Source organism: Mobula hypostoma, chromosome 7, assembly GCF_963921235.1.
Source record: "Mobula hypostoma chromosome 7, sMobHyp1.1, whole genome shotgun sequence".
Classification (NCBI taxonomy): Eukaryota; Metazoa; Chordata; class Chondrichthyes; order Myliobatiformes; family Myliobatidae; genus Mobula; species Mobula hypostoma.
This window is the reverse complement of record NC_086103.1, coordinates 10,296,017-10,310,810: the sequence shown is the minus strand read 5'-3', so window position 1 is coordinate 10,310,810 and position 14,794 is coordinate 10,296,017. Positions and strand designations below refer to the sequence as shown.

The 14,794-nt window shown below is 44.5% G+C and overlaps 1 protein-coding gene across 1 annotated transcript in view; it reads left to right on the top strand.

Moving 5' to 3' along the window:
* LOC134349877 (protocadherin Fat 3-like) overlaps positions 1–14,070 on the top strand; it is a 146,019-nt gene extending 131,949 nt beyond the window's left edge. Inside the window, exon 8 of the mRNA XM_063054842.1 lies at positions 13,665–14,070. The gene's annotated coding sequence lies outside the window, so the exon portion shown is untranslated. The remainder of the gene's footprint in view (positions 1–13,664) is intronic.
* The last annotated feature ends 724 nt before the right edge of the window (positions 14,071–14,794 follow it).

The window sequence follows — 14,794 nt, the reverse complement described above, 5'->3', positions numbered from 1 at the left end:
CCTACCACCTTAAATCTATGCTCTCTCGTGCTAGCCATTTCAGCTCTGGAGGAAAAAAAAAGTCTCTCTACCTATCCACACAATCAATGCCTCTCATTATCTTGGTCTGACCAGGGTCCTATATAGCTGCTACATTACCTCTCCGCTCCTAAATTCAATTCCACGATTGATGAAGTCCAATACACTGGACGCCTTCTTAACCACAGAGTCAACCTGCACAGCTGCTTTGAGTGTCGTATGGACTTGGACCCCAAGATCCCTCTGATCCTCCACACTTCCAAGAGTCTTGCCATTAATCGTATATTCTGCTATCATATTTGACCTATCAAAATGAATAAATTCGCACTTATCTGGTTTGAACTCCATCTGCCACTTCTCAGCCCAGTTTTGCATCCTATCAATGTTCCGCTGTAATATCTGACAGCACTCCACACTATTCACAGCACCTCCAACCTTTGTGCCATCAGCAAACTTACTAACCCATCCCTCCAATTCCTCATTCAGGTCATTTGTAAAAATCACTAATAGTAAGTGTCCCAGAACAGATCCCTGAGGCACTCCACTGGTGATCGACTTCCATGTAGAATATGACCCGTCTACTAACACACTTTGCCTTCTGTGGGCAAGCCAGTTCTGGATCCACAAAGCAATGCTCCCTTGGATCCCATGCCTCCTTACTTACTCACTAAGCCTTGCATGGGGTACCTTATCAAATGCCTTGATGAAATCCACATACACTACATCTAATGCTCTTCCTTCATCAATGTGTTCTGTCACATCCACAATAAAATCAATCAGGTTCGTAAGGCATGACCTGTCCTTGACAAAGCCATGCTGACTATGTCAGTCTTCACTTCTGGAAAACACAAGTGTTCTTCGTTTCATATCCGGAGTGTTTGTCAGAACAAGTATAAAAAATAACGACTACCGTGTTGTATTCACAGAGCAGGAGATTGGGGGATGGATGGAACAAGGCAGGGTTTCCCCAACTTTTTTTATGCCATAGACCCCTACCGTTAAGCAAGTGGTCCGTGGACTCCAGGTTGGACTCATGCGAATATCACTGATATGGTCAGTGCATGGGAGGAATCGGAAGAGTTAAGTCGATATAGATTTTTTTTTCTGTTCTGGATAACGTGCTGCTAATAACAACAGGAATTTAGAACATGCCAAACAGCCGCGAATCAGTCTGTCTTTAAACTACGTTGATACCTTCTTCTACAAGAAAGATGAAAAACACTCTAACTGCTTGTTACTTTAGAGCTCCTTCACGACTTCATACATGTCCCGTTGTCTCCAGCTAAGATTCCACATCTTACACCTAAACTACAGAACGGCAAGAGATGCAAAATAGACCTTTTTTATCACCTAAGGCGCCAGAGTCCAGTGATCTCTCTTGTCAGGAAGAATTGATGTGCATGCAACTCTTCTAATGTAATCCGAAAGACAAATGGCTGATTTGGATAAATCCCCGTGGTGAGATCCAGCGTTTCCTGGGATATTACGCGAATATGGGGTGGGGGGGGGGGGAATGCAACCGTCTGAAGGGCATTTTTCCCTCTTAATCTTTGCCACGGGAAAACTGTCTACTGTTAGGCTGATATTTAAGAACGGTTACAAAAGCATTTCAGGGCTTCTCAGGCCTGCGAACCTTACACCACTAGTGGTAAAATTACAAGAGTGTTCACTGAGGGCCAGAGTCTCTTAGGATTTGTAATGGGAAGGAATTAAAGTTTCGTGAGTAGGATAACATAGAAACATAGAAAAATAGAAAACCTATTGCACAATAAAGGCCCATCAGCCCACAAAGCTGTGCCGAACGTGCCCTTACCTTAGGAATTACCTCGGGATACCCATAGCCCTCTATTTTTCTAAACTCCATGTACCTATGCAGGAGTCTCTTAAAAGACCCTATCGTATCCACCTCCACCACCGTTGCTGGCAGCCCAGTCTGTGCACTCATCACTCTGTGTATAAAAAAAAAACTTACACCTGCCATGCCCTCTGTACCTTCCTCCAAACACCCTGAAGCTGAGCCCTCTCGCCTTAGCCATTTCAGCCCTGGGGGGCGGGGGGGGGGGGTACCTCTGACTATCCACACGATCACTGCCTCTCATCATCTTATACACCTCTAACAGGTCACCTCTCATCCTCCGCTGCTCCAAGGAAGAAAAGGCCGAGTTCATTCAACCTGTTCTCTTAAGGCATGTTCCCCAATCTAGGCAACATGACCGTAAATCTCCTGGGCACTATTTCTATAGTTTCTACATCCTTCCTGTAGTGAGGTGACTAGAACTGAGCACAGCACTCAAAGTGGGGCCTGAGCAGCCGTAACATTACGTCTCGGCTCTTACACTCAATCCCACAGTTGATGAAGGCCAATGCACTGTATGCTTTCTTAACAACAGGGTCAACCTGCGCTGCAGCTCTGAGTGTCCGACGGACTCGGAGACCAAGTTCCCTCTGATCCCTCACACTGCTAAGAGTCTTACCATTAGTATTATATTCTGCCAACATATTTGACCTACCAAAATGAACCACCTCACACTTATCTGGGTTGAACTCCATCTGCTATTTCTCAACCTAATTGTGCATCCTATCGAGGTCCCGCTGTAACCTCTGACAGGCCTCCACAGTATCCATAACATACCCAACCTTTGCGTCATCAACAAATTTACTAATCATTCCCCTCACTCCCTCATCCAGGACATTTATAAAAATCCCGAAGAGAAGGCGTTCCAGAACAGATCCCTGAGACACACCACTGGTCACCGACCTCTATGGAGAATAGGACCCGGCAGCAACTACTCTTTGCCTTCTGTGGGCAAGCCAGTTCTGTATCCACAAAGCAATTTACCCTTGGATCCCATGCTTACTTACTTTCTCAATAAGCTTTGCATGGAAAACCTTTTGGAATGCCTTGCTGAAATCCATATACTCTACAGCTACTGCTCTATCTTCATCATTGCGTTTATTCACATCCTCAAAAAATTCAATCAGGCTCGCAAGGCACGAACCACCTTTGGCAAAGCCATGCTGACTATTCTTAATCACATTATGCCTCTCCAAATGTTCATAAATCTTGCCTCTTAGGATCTTTTCCATCAACTTACCAACCACTGAGGTAAAACTCACTGGTCTATAATTTCCTGGCCATCTCTACTCCCTTCCTTGAATAAGGCAACAACAGCTAGAACCCTCCAATCCTCTGGAACCTCTCCTGTCCCAATTGATGATGCAAAGATCATTGTCAGAGTTCAGTAATCTGCTCCCATGCCTCCCGCAGTAGGTTGGGGTACATCTCATCCGGTCCCGGAGAATTAACCAACTTGATGCTTTCTAAAACTTCAACACATCCACTTTCTTAATGTCTATAGCTCAATCTTTTCAAACCGCTGTAAGTCATCCCTACAATCTCAAAGATCCTTTTCCGTTGTGAATAATGAAACAAAGTATCTCTGCTATATCCTGAATCTTCCATACACACTGTTTCACTGTCACACTTGATTGGTCCTATTCTCTCACGTCTCATTTCTTGCTCTTCACATCCTTCTAGAATGCCTTGGGGTTGTCCTCAATCCGGCTCGCCAAGGCCTTCTTCTGGCCTTTTCTTGCTCTCCTGATTTAATTCTTAAACTCTTTCCTACTGGCCTTATAATCTTCTAAATCTCTATCATTACCTATTTTTTTTGAAACTTTCGTAAAGTTTTCTTTTCCTAATAGACAATAGACAATAGACAATAGGTTCAGGACTTGACCATTCGGCCCTTTGAGCCCACACGGCCATTCACTGTGATCATCCACAGTCAGTAGCCCGTTCCTCCCTGATCCCCATAACCTCTGATTCCGCTATCTTTAAGAGTTCTATTACCTCTTTCTTGAAAGCATGCAGAAACTTGGCCTCCACTGCCTTCTGGGGCAGAGCATTCCACATATGCACCACTCTCCGGGTGAAAAAAGTTTTTCCTCAACTCCGTCCTAAATGGGCTACCCCTTATTCTTAAACTGTGGCCTCTGTTTCTGGACTTACCCATCAGTGGGAACATGCTTCCTGCCTCCAGCGTGTCCAATCCCTTAATGATCTTATATTTTCAATCAGATACCCTCTCATCCTTCTGAATTCCAGTGTATACAAGCCCAGTCTCTCCAATCTTTCAACATATAGCAGTCCCTCCATCCCGGCAGTTAACCTTGTGAACCTACGCTGCACACTCTCAATAGCAAGAATGTCCTTCCTCAAATTTGGAGAACAAAACTGCACACAATACTCTAGGTGTGGTCTCACCAGGGCCCTGTACAGCTGCAGAAGGACCTCTTTGCTTCTATACTCAATTGCCCCTGTTATGAAGGCCAGCATGCCATTAGCTTTCTTCACTGCCTGCTGTACCTGCATGCTTGCTTTCAGCGACTGATGTACAAGAACACCTAGATCGCGTTGTAATTCCCCTTTTCCTAACTTGACTCCACTTAAGTAATAATCTGCCTTCCCGTTCATACCACCAAAGTGGATAACTTCACATTTATCCAAATCAAACTGCATTAGCCATGCATCCGCCCACTCACCCAGCCTGTCCAATTCACCCTGCATTCTCATATCATCCTCCTCACATTTCACACTGCCACCCAACTTGGTGTCATCTGCAAATTTGCTAATGTTACTTTTAATCCCTTTATCTAAATCGTTATTGTATATTGTAAACAGCTGCGGTTCCAGCACTGAACCCTACGGTACCCCACAGGTCACCGCCTACCATTCCGAGAGGGACGCGTTAATCGCTACTCTTTGTTTCCTGTCAGCCAGCCAATTTTTAATCCATGTCAGTACTCTGTCCCCAATACCATTTGCCCTAATTTTTCCCATTAATCTCCTCTGTGGGACTTTATCAAAGGCTTTCTGAAAGTCCAGGTACACTACATCCACTGGCTCTCCCTTGTCCATTTTCATAGTTACATCCTCAAAAAATTCCAGAAGATTAGCCAAGCACGATTTCCCCTTCGTAAATCCATGTTGACTCGGACCTATCCTGTTACTGCTATCCAAATGTGTCATAATTTCATCTGTAATAATTGACTCCAGCATTTTCCCACCACTGACCTCAGACTACCCGGTTTATAAATCCCTGTTTCTCTGTCCCTCCTTTCTTGAAATATGGGACAACATTAGCCACCCTCCAATCCACAGGAACTGATCCTGAATCTATAGAAGATTGGAAAATGATCACCAATGCGTCTACGATTTCGAAAGCCACCTCCTTAAGTATCCTGTGATGCAGACCATCAGGTCCCAGGGCCTTATCAGCCTTGAGACCCAACAGTCTATCCAACACTATTTCCTGCCTGATATAAATTTCCTTCACTTCATCCATTACCCTAGGTCCTTTGGCCACATTATATCTGGGAGATTGTTTGTGTCTTCCCGAGTGAAGACAGATCCAAAGTACCTGTTCTATTAGTCTGCCATTTCCTTGTTTCCCATAATAAAGTCACCGGTTTCTGTCTTCAAGGGCCCAATTTTGGTCGTAACTTTTTTTTTTCCTTTTGACATACCTAAAGAAGCCTTTACTATCCTCCTTTACATTCCTGGCTAGTTTACCTTCGTACCTCATTTTTTCTCCCTGTGTCGCCTTTTTAGTTATCTTCTGTTGCTCTTTAAAAGTTTCCTAATCCTCCGGCTTCCCACTCGTTTTTGCTATTTTATACTTCTCTTTTATTTTTATTCTGTCCTTTACTTCCCTTGTCTGCCATGGCCTCCCCTTACTCCCCTTAAGATCTTTCTTCCTCTTTGGAATGAACTGATCCTGCACCTTCTGCATTATTGCCAGAAGTACCTGCCATCGTTGTTCCACTGTCATCCCTGCTAAGGTATCGTTCCATTGAATTTTGGCCAGCTCCTCCCTCATAGCACCATAGTTCCCTTTGTTCAACTGTAATACTGACACTTCCGATTTTCCCTTCTCCCTCTCAATTTGTAGATTAAAACTTATCATATTATGGTCACTACCTGCTAATGGCTCCTTTACCTCGAGGTCTCTGATCAAATCCGGTTCATTGCACAACACTAAATCTTGAATTGGCTTCTCTCTGACAGGCTCCAGTACAAGCTGTTCTAAGAATCCATCTCGGCGTCACTCCACAAACTCCCTTCCTTGAGATCCAGTGCCAACCTGATTCCTCCAGACTACCTGCATGTTGAAATCTCTCATATCAACTGTAGCATTACCTTTGCGACAAGTCAATTTTAACTCTTGATTCAACTTATACCCTACATCCAGACTACTGTTTGGGGACCTGTAGAAAACTCCCATTAAGGTCTTTCTGCCTTTAGAATTTCTCAGTTCTATCCATACTAACTCTACATCTCCTGATTCTATTTCCCCCCGCAAGGGACTGAATATCAGTCCTCACCAACAGAAACACGGCACCCCCTCTGCCCATCAGTCTGTCATTTCGATAGGACGTATATCCTTGAATATTCATTTCCCAGGCCCTGTCCACTTGAAGCCATGTTTCTGTTATTCCCACAACATCATATTTGCCAATTTCCAACCGAGCCTCAAGCTGATCCACTTTATTTCTTATACTCCGTGCATTTATATACAATACTTTTAATTCTTTACTGCCCTCACCTTTCACATCAATTCCTATTTCACTTGGTCATAGTGTACGATCCCTTCTTGAACAAACCGGAGATAACCACCCTGGAATTCCTGCTTTTCAGCCTTCTTCCGAGTTCTCTGAAGTCACGGTGTAGAATGTCTTTCCTCTTCTTCCCCACATCATTTTTGCTGACATGCACCGCCACTTCCGGATCTTCCCCTTTATGCTTGAGAATTCGCTGCACTCGGTCCGTGATGTCCTGGATTCTGGCACCAGGGAGACAACACACCATCCTTAAATCTTGCCTGCTGCGGCAGAAACCCCTTTCAGTACCTCTCACTATGGAGTTCCCTACTGCCAAGGCTCTGTCTGACGTCTGTCTCATCGGCTTTGCTTCAGCGCCAATTTTTGACTCGCAGACCTGACTGCCTCTTAGGCTGGCATTATCTTCTGTCCCGACAGCTTCCAAGAGGGTGAACCTGTTTACGAGATGACTGGATTTTCAACAGACTTTGTACACTCGGGTTCCTGTACCCTACCATCCTTTTTCTGTCTCATTGGAACGTACCTATGCAGAACGCCACGCCAATATCCTTGAGCATTTGCCAGATTTCTTCCGTATATTTCCCTGAGAAAATCTGTCCCCAATTTATGCCCAAGTTCCTGCCCGATAGCTTCATATTTCCCCCTAGTAAAATTAAACGCTTTCGTAACTTGTCTGTACCTATCCCTGTCCAACACTATGGTAAAGGAGATATAATTGTGATCACTATCTCTAAAGTGATCTCCCACTGATAGACCCGACGCCTGATCAAGTTCAGCCTCTCCTCTTGTAGGCTTATCTACATATTGTGTCAGGAAATCTTCCTGAACACACCTAACAAACCCGAACCCATCTAAACCCATTGTTTTAGGGAGATGCCAATCAATATTTGGGTAATTAAAATCTCCCACCACGATACCCTGATATTATTATACCTTCCATAATTTGTCTCCCTATCTGCTCCCCGAAGTCCCTGTTACTTTTGGGTGGTCTATAAAAAAAACTCAGTGGAGTTATTGACCCCTACCTGCTTCTATCTTCAACCCACAGACAATCAGTAGACAATCCCTCCATGACCTCTTCGTTTTCTGCAGCCGTGGCACTATCTGTGATCAGCAGTGCCACGCCCCCACCTCTTTGCCTCCCTCCCTGTCCTTTCTGACGTATCTATCGCCTGGCAATCTAAGTAACCATTCCTGCCCCTGAACCTTCCAAGTATCTGCAATAGCCACAACATCAGAGCTCCAAATAGTGATACACGCTCTAAGCTATCCGCTTTGTTCATGATGCTTCTTACATTAAAATAGACACATCTAAAACAATCGGTCTGAGCGCATCCCTTCTCTATCACCTTCCTATCCTCCCTCTCGCACTATCTCCAATCTTTCTCCGTTTGTTTGCCAACAGCCCATCCTCCGCCTCTTGAGTTCGTTTCTCATCCCCAGCAATTCGAATTTAAACTCTTCCCAATAGCCTTAGCAAACCTCCCTGCCAGGATGTTAGTCCACCTCGGATTCAGGTGCAACGCGGCCTTTCTGTACAGGTCCCAAAAGATGTCCCAATAATGCAGTAATCTGAATCCCTGAGCCACGCATTCATCCTCAACCTCAGCTTATTCGTATACTCACTGTTGCGTAGCACAGACAGTAATCCAGAGATTACTACCTTTGAGGTCCTGCTTCTCAACCTCCTCCCTAACTCCCTGTAGTTTGTTTTCAGAGCCTCCGCCTCCCCTTTCCTACCTATGTCGTTGGTATCAAACGCACCACGACCACTGATGTGCACCTTTCCATTTCAGGATACCGTGGACGCGATCCGAAACATCCTGGACCCTGGCACGGGGGAGGCAAACTACCAATCGGGTTTGTTTCCTGCGTCCACAGAATCGCCTGTCTGACTTCCTAACTGTTGATTCCCCTTAGTAGGCTGTCCCCCGCCAATAGCACTGAAACAGGAGTACTTATTGTTAAGGCGGACAGCCACTGTGTTACTCTCTAGTATTTGCATCTTCCCCATCCCTCTTCTGACTGTTACCCACTTATCTGTCTCCAGAGGCCCTATGTGACTACTTGCCTATTGCTTCCATCTTTCACCTCCTCACTTTCCTTGATATGACGAAGATCATGAAGCTGCAGCTCCACTTCCCTAATAAGCTGAAATTTGTCCGCTCTACAAAGCTGTCTCCATTTAAACTTCGCGCCGGTCTAACTCGCAGTCGTCTCTCTTCGCTCCTTATGCAAATATAAGGACAAGAAATTGCTCAGAATGGAGAAAAATAGCGTAAACTAATACAGTGAGTACAGAATGGTACAGTGGCGAAAATTTGAAATGAAGCAGAATGCTGAATTTCTGTGGAAAGGAACGGATAGCTTTCTGACAAAGTATGTGACCGATAGTAAGATAGGTGGAGGAGGGAGTAGTTTTGGCAAACCAGAGAATTTGCAGAAGGATTAAGGCAGATAATGAGAATGGGCAAATAACTGGGCACTTGGAATATAGTGTAGGGAAGTGCATGGTAATGCATTTTGACAGAACGAGTGAAGGCGTTGACTATTAGGATCATCAGGCCATAACATATAGGAGCAGAATTAAGCTATCTGGTCGGTCCATTGACTCTGTTCCGTCATTCCATCATGACTGATCCAATTATCCTTTCAGCCCCATTCTCCTGCCTTCTCCCCATATCCTTTCAATCCCTGACCAAAAATATACAGAAAACTTTGAAAACCACAGCTGTCTGTGGCAAGAATTTCACAGATTTAGCACTCTCTGATTAATTATATCCCTTTTCATCTCTTTTCTAAAAGGTTTCCCCTCTAATCTGAGGCTGTGCCTCTGGTCTTAGATTTCCCATCAGAGGAAACATTCTCTTCACATTCACTCTATTAAGGCTTTGCACTATTCGATGGGTTTTAATGAGGACACCCCTCGTTCTACTGAATTTCAACTGCTCTTCATATCATAAGCCATCCTGGAATAATTTTCGTGAGTCTCCTTTGAAACCTCTCCAGTTTCAGTACATCTTCTCTAAGATAAGGGGCCCAAATGTGCTCACAATACTCCAAGTGAGGCCTCAGTAATGCTTTATAAAGTTTCAACATGATATCCTTGCTTTTATATTCAAGTCCTCTTAAAATGAATGCTATCGTTGCATTTGCCTTTCCCACCCAGACTCATCCTGCAAGTTACTCTTGAGGGAATCCTGAACAAGGACTCCCAAGTCCATCTGCACTCCCGGTTTTATTTTTATTTTCTCTGCATTTAGAAAATAGTCATCCCTTTCAGTTCTTTCACCAAAGCGAATGACCATACACTTCCCGGCTTTGTATTCCATCTGTCACTTCTTGCTCATTCTCCTTATCTGACTAAACCCTTCTGTTGCCTCCCTACTTGCCCCTCCATCTAGCATCATATCGGCAGCAAACTTTGCAACAAAGCCATCAACTCCATTATCAAAATCATTAACGTATAACTTTAAAAGAATCGGTCCCAACAGAGAACCCTGTGGAACACTAATATTCACCGGCAGCCGGTCAGAAAAGATTCCCTTTATTCCCACTCTTTGCCTTCTGCCAGTTAGCCACTGTTTCATCCATGCTAGAACATATCCCTTGAGGAAATACGAGATGTGGTTGATAAGTTCGTAGCCTAAGTTAGAAGGAGTCAATTTTAGAAAACCTAGCACATTTATTTTTTCCTGTACTTACACGCTTAGTGCAGCGGTCGTGGAACATACAGATCCCTTCTTTGTCGAAGTTGAAGTCTTGGACCTCCAGAAGTGATTGGTAAGTTCGTGGCCTAAAGTAGAAGGAGATGAGGACAAACTACAAACTTTCTGCATTTTCACTCAAAGAGTTCAACTGCACTTGCATGTAACGAGAGCTGTATAACTCATCTCCTTTCACCTTACGTCACGAACTTATCAATCACCTCTTCTGTGGACCACCTGGAGGTCCAAGACTTTTTTGTTACATGCACGTGCAGTTCAACTCTTTGAGTGATAATGCAGAAAGTTTGAAGTTAATAACTCATCTCCTTCTACCTTAGGCCACGAACCTATCAATCACCCCTACAAAGAAGGAATCCGTATGCTCCACGACCGCTGGAGTAAGTGTGTACATGTAGGAGGGGACTATGTTGAAAACTAAATGTGTTAGGTATTCTAAAATGGACTCCTTCTACCTTAGACCACAAACTTATCAATCACCCCTTGTATGCTGTCTACAACCTGTATTATTTTGTGCCTTAGTACACTAAGATTTCATTATTAATAATCGACCCCAACATCTTCCCGACCACTGAGGTCAGACTAACTGGCCTCTAGTTTCCTTTATTCTGCCTCTCGCTTCTTGAAGAGTGGAGTGACCCTTACACTTTTCGAGTCTTCCAGAACAATTTCAGAATCTAATGATTATTGGAAGATCATTTCTAATGTCTCCACGAAATCTTCAGCTACTTATTTCAAAACTCTGGGATGTACACCATCTGGTGCAGGTGACGTACCTATCTTCAGGCCTTCAGTTGCCCAAGAACCTTCTTTCTAGTTATGGGATCTTCACACACACTGCACGGGCCCTGACACCGGGAACTTCCACCATACTGCTAATATCTTCCCAAGTGAAGACTGATGCAAAATGTTAATTCATTTTGTCCGCTATCTCGCAGTACCCGATCACTATCTCTCCAGTATCGTTTCCCAGCGGTATAATATTGACTCTCACCTCTCCTTTACACTTTACGTTCCTGAAGAAACGTAAGTTTCCCCCTGTATTATTATAGGCTAGATCACTTTCGTGTCCATCTTTATCTTCGTAATGACTTTTAAAGATGCCTTCGGTTGCTTTTTAAAATCTTCCCAATTCTCAAGCTTCCCAATGATTTTTGCTCTATTAAATGCCCTCTCTGGCCTTTATATTGGCTTTAATTTCTCTTGTTATCCATTGTTGTGTCATCTGCTTTTTAGAATAATTCTTCCTCTTTAGGATGTATATATCCTGTGTCTTCTGTATTCGTTCCAGAAATTCCAGGCAGCGTTGCTCAGCCGTCATCCTTGATAGTGTTCTTTTGCAGTCACTTCTGGCCAACTCCTCTCTCATGCCCCTGCCATTCTCCTTACTCCACTATAATACTAGTACATCTGACTTTCGCTTCTCCTTCAGAAATTTCAGGGTGAATTCGATCATATTATGATCACTTTCCCTGAAAGGTTTTTTTTTTAAATCTTAAACTCCAATGTCAATTCTGGTTAATCGCAAAACACCCAATCCAGAACAGCTGTTCCTCTTGTGGGCTCAACCACGAGGTACTCTACAAAAACCATTTCTTAAGCACTCCAGAAATTCCACTCCCTGTAATTGAGCTGCAACATTATTTTCCCAATCTGTCTGCATATTGAAGTCCCCCATGACTATTGTATCATTGACCCTTTGTTTTGCATTTTCTATCTTCCGTCTTAATTGGTAGGCCACATCCTTACTATTGTTTGGTGGTATATATGCACCTCCCATATGCATTCCTTTACCTTTGCAGTTCCCTAGCACTATCCACAATAATTCAACACCTTGCGACCCCATGTCCACTCTTTCTAATGATTTCATTTCATCTTTCTTTTACCAAAGGTATCACGTCGTTCACCGTCTTTCGTCCTATCCTTCTGGTGCAATGCATATCCTTTGACGTTAAGCTCCCAGCCATAATATTCGTGCCATGATTCATTGATAACTACAACATCATACGTGCTAATCTGCAACTGTGCTGCAAGTTCGTCTACGTTTTTCAGTAAACTGCTGGCATTCAGATACAACAGCTTCAATCCTGTATTCAGGCTTCTCAATTTGGTCTGCCTTTTACGTTGCAACTCATCCTGTTAACTGTAATTTTGCCCTCTCAACCGCCTCTCCTCACTGCAGATTGCTTCTGTCTGTAAAACAGCCACCTCATCTTCAGCATTATCTTCCACCCTTTCTGCATTGAAATACAGACATCTCAGGACACTAGTCACACCATGCTCAACCTTCTGATTCCTAATTTTGTCTGAGGTCTTACCAAGATCTGCTTCCACAGCATCTCCACTCAATGTTTTGGCACTCTGCTTCCCACCATGCAGCATTAACAAGCCATACTGCCTGCATATTAGTCACCCTCCATTTCAGGTGCTGAACGTCCTACTGTACAGGTCCCACCCTACCTGGAAAAAAAACCATGATCCAAAAATATTTTGCCCTTCATCCCACGTATTAAACCCTATAATCTCGCTAGTTCGGCCGCACTAGCACATAGCGCGGTTAACACTCCTGAGATCACAACCCTGGAGGCCCTGCCTTTTGATTTAGCCTGTAGCTTCCTGAACACCCTCTGCAGAACCTCGTCATTCGTCGCAACCATCTTATCGGTACATAAATGGACCAGGACTTCCGGTTGTTCTCCTTCCCACTCATGGTTAATAAGGACTAAATCCGAGTTACCCCAGACCCTCGCACGCGACAATCTCGTTCTTGCCCACAGCACCTCCTGTTCGTTCCCATTACTAACCAATCTCCTATCATCGCGACGTGCCTCTTCTCCTCCCTTCCCTTCTGAGACACAGAGGCATCTACTGCCAGCGACCAAACGACTGTCACTTTCCTCTGTTAGATCATCCTGCTGACAGGTTCCCAAATGATATATCTCTTGTTGAGAGTGATTGCTACAGGGGCACTCTCCACTGGCTCCTTAACCTCTTCCCATCTTTTTTTTTCCAAACGGGGCGTACATTTAGAAATCAGAGGTGCTAATGGGGCTTGGGAGTCTCCTTACAGGATTCACTAAAGGATAACTTCCTGGTTGAATCCGTGGTAAGAAACACAAATGCAAATGTTACTATTCCCTTTGAGAGGATGCAGTGCTAAGGCTTTATGGAGACTTAAGGCTCAATGCTAAGGGAGACAGGAGCGGAGTTAAGATTGCGCTATACGGCGACTCGTTTGCTTGCATCTTCGGAAACAGCTCTATTTCCATCATTAATATCTTTATTTTTCCCTTTTAGGGATCTTTTGAAGACACTGACCTGGAGTTGCACGCAGACTTCGGTTCTCTGCGGGAGTGGGATCCGTTCTCGGGGTGTCAGGACTGCCGTTATTCAGCACGCCAAGTGTTCCAGCTTGTACTTGGAAGCCTAAGATCTTGGGGCGCTGGAGATGGGCAGATCGAGGGGTGGTGTCACGGCAGGAGACTCGTGTGTCGTTGAGGGAGTCGGAAAACTACTGCTGTGGGCCCGAAAACCCGAGATCTTTGCGAGCTTCAGGCACAGAGCTCGAAAAGAGCGACCTAACGGATATTTAAAATCGTAAACCAGCGAGTTGCAGTTATGTGTCCCCGCTGGATGGGAAAATGGAGACACCTCCCTCTCTCTTCTAAGGGAGAGGAGAACCTGTGGTATGTCGAATGCCGGATGAAACGCGAAGTCTCTGTGGCAACTGCGAGTCTATGTCTTTGCTATTGCCTTGCTCACGCGTGGCTGCTTGGTGGCGGTGCTGATGCTTGCTTTTTTGCCGGTGGGGGGAGGAGGGATCTTTGCTTACTGCCGCTTACGCACGGGAGGGGGGGGGGAGTTGGGGGTGGTGGCTCTATGGTTCTCGCGTTTAACTGTCGTTCATTCTTTGGGGTGTTATGTGCTAGCAGCAATAATCCACAGACTCAGTTTTTAATGTTAAACAACTATATTTTCAGTATCTGCCCAAAATACAGACAATTAAACCAGTTACTCCTCTAAACAACAACTAACAGTGCTATGCTTTTGTAGCTCACAAAAGGTGACATGTTTGGGAACAGTTCTTCTTAAATCTTACTCAAACACAGTGCCAGAAATGGCAATACAGATGATTCCAGAAATCTACGGAAACAGGTGAGGGAAAGAAACTTGTGAATCCACACTAAGAAGACGCGAGTCGGCGATCACGGAAAATTCCAGAGCATCCACGCTAGGAAAACTAGATAGCAGTCACAGTAGATTCCACACGTTGAGTACCGTTCCAGAATCCACCTCGGGATATCACAAGGTGACTGTAACGGAATATTCCTTAACACATGTGGTCGCCACCTAACACACCCAAATCGCCACAGGAATACTCCAGAAATCCAAGTATGGATCATGTGAAGTGACAGTCAGGTATCGAA